The 2,740-nt window shown below is 40.0% G+C and overlaps 1 long non-coding RNA gene across 3 annotated transcripts in view; it reads right to left on the reverse strand.

Moving 5' to 3' along the window:
• Positions 1–983: 983 nt before the first annotated feature.
• LOC101863355 overlaps positions 984–2,740 on the reverse strand; it is a 7,932-nt gene continuing 6,175 nt past the window's right edge. For all 3 annotated transcript variants that reach the window (XR_220634.3, XR_004858705.1, XR_004858704.1), the window contains exon 3: positions 984–1,211. This is a non-coding gene — a long non-coding RNA (uncharacterized LOC101863355). The remainder of the gene's footprint in view (positions 1,212–2,740) is intronic.

The raw sequence follows: 2,740 nt of genomic DNA on the forward strand, positions 1-2,740 counted from the left end.
ACACACACACACACACACACACACACACACACACACACTCAGAAATTGAATTCGGGATTCGAACGTGGGATTCGAACTCGAGTCTCCTGAATGCGACAGCAAAGCACCCAACCGCTACACCACAAACGCCACCATTTATTGATAAAATGTATGAGAATGAGATCAAAGTCTCCATTGCCGTATTTTCTCGCTTATGTTCTCTAAAATTGATTCTCTATTTTTTTTTCCTACTGACTTTAGAAGACGCAGTGTAGTTTGAACAGTTGCTTTTCCCTACATAAAGGGAGTGATATTGTGATTTTGGCTTTGTTGAAATCTCCCCAGTATAGATATACAACAATTTGTAGACATATGAAATTTTATAAGTTTACTGGAACGGGAAGCAAGACACAAGCGAGTTAATTCTCCTCATGTTTGCCACGATCACCCACCGAGTGCCATTTTCGCTCAGTATTATTATTTAGTTTTACCTTGTCTTTATCAACGTAAATAGACAGGTCTCAGCAATGAAAGGGTTAATACAGAAAGCTGTGGCCTTCGGCCCATCACCTCCAAACTGGGCTTCCATTTTGTTTGCGCTGTGTTATGTTTTCAGTAATTGTGTGTGTGGGTGTGTGGGTGTTTAAGTGAGTGCACGCGCTCGTGTACGTGTGTCAGTGTGTGTGTGTGTGTGTGTGTGTGTGTGTGTGTGTGTGTGTGAGTGTGTGTGTACGTGTGTGTTTGTTTGTTTGTGTGTGTGTTCAAGTGTTGGCACGCGAGCGTGTACGTGTTGTGTGTGTGTGTGTACGTGTGTGCGTGTGTGCGTGTGTGAGTGTGTGAGCGCGCGCGCGTGTATGTGTATGTGTGTGTTTGTGTGTTTGTGTGTGTGTGTGTGTGTATGTGCACACACAAACAGACATGCAAATACACACTCAATGAGTGTGACGATGTGTTACGATTATGCTTTCACACATCCCAAAAAAAATTTCAAACAAAACAGAAGGAACTCTCCGTTCATAAAGGAGTTTTTACACTTTTATTTACAAAATATTTTCAACAGCGGAAAAAATATCACAAGCTCAAAAAAGACACGAAGTCACACATAAAAAGACATCTCCGTCAAGCCAAACAACGAGCGGTCTCCAGTCACAACTGTGTGTTTATCTGTCTGTCATCTGTGCCAGGTACCAATTGAATTTGAACACTGTTTAGGCATTGGGCGAATTCTGCATCTGAGAATATAAACAAGAGTATCTCTCTATCTCTCTCTATCCCTCTCTCTATCTCTCTCTCTCTCTCTCTCTATCTCTCTCTATCTCTCTATCTATCTATCTATCTATCTATCTCTCTATCTATCTATCTTTTTATCTATCGATCGATCTATTTATCTACCAAGTAGATGTACTGTAAACGTATTCTGCGTTCTTTATATGTAAAAGTATATGTATATTATTATATGTACGTGTATATGTATAAATGTATATGTTTATATATATATGTAAATCGGCAGCCAAATGATAAAATGCCCCAAGCCTTAAAAGAACCGTTGTCCAGGAGAGTGAAAGAAAAAAACCTGTTTCATTCTTTTTAAAAATCATACGTACACTTCGAAACTGATACTGAAAGAAGGGGAATGCATAATACAATCTAGGCCTAATTGTTGAGACAAAATCATATTGTGAAAAGGTGTTTTTGTAATGAGGTAATTGGCGAGGTAGATTGTCTGATCCCCTTTTTGTTCTGATAATTGTACTAAGCTATCAGTCTCACGTAAGGTACTGTGGTTTATTACGTCAAAAGCCGGATTTGCTAGAGGGAAAAAAATCAGGATAATAATCGCTTTCTTTAAACATATTTTTGATAGTTTGTTGACCTTTAAAAAGGATAAAGCAAAGTTATGATATTATTACACTATCAGGCGAAAAAATGTTCTCGTAGAAACTGTTTTTATTACACGTTTATTTACAGACATCGTCAAACTGCACTCTTGACAATTTTTAGTACATTCCTACACATAAAACTATCTAAATCTTATGCCATTTTTTAATGTAATTGCTTCGAAGTGTTCCTGAAAATATTATAGTGATTGTTAATTGTGCGAGTTGTAATACATGTACTTTGAAAAGTAGGTGCCTCCTATCACCTTCCTTTTTTACAGTGAGAACGCTCACCACACACACACACACACACACACACACACACACACACATACACACACACACACACGCACACATACACACACACACACACACACACATACATGCACACTCACACAGACACACACGTGCACACACATACACACACACATGCACACGCACATGCACACACATAAACACACGCAATTAAACATACAAACGCACAAAAACAAACAAACTCGCGCACGCGCACGCGCACGCGCGCACACACACACATACACACACACATACACACACACACGCACGCACGCACGCACGCACGCACGCGTACACACGCACACACCAACGCATACACACAAGCTCTCTCACTCTTACTAGTACAAATACATACCTGTAGATCTGGCCCCCACAAGTAAACACACACCCACACGTACATACACACAAATTCTCTCACTCGTACATACACACAAATTTTCTCACACGCACATACACACACATTCTCTCACTTGCTTATACACACAAATTCTCTCACACGCACAAACTCCTACACAATTACTCATACAAATACTTGTCACCCACATAAGTACGCACACGGACACACTCACGCACACAAATACTCACCCCCC

The sequence above is a fragment of the Aplysia californica genome, unplaced genomic scaffold (assembly GCF_000002075.1).
Source record: "Aplysia californica isolate F4 #8 unplaced genomic scaffold, AplCal3.0 scaffold00305, whole genome shotgun sequence".
Classification (NCBI taxonomy): Eukaryota; Metazoa; Mollusca; class Gastropoda; order Aplysiida; family Aplysiidae; genus Aplysia; species Aplysia californica.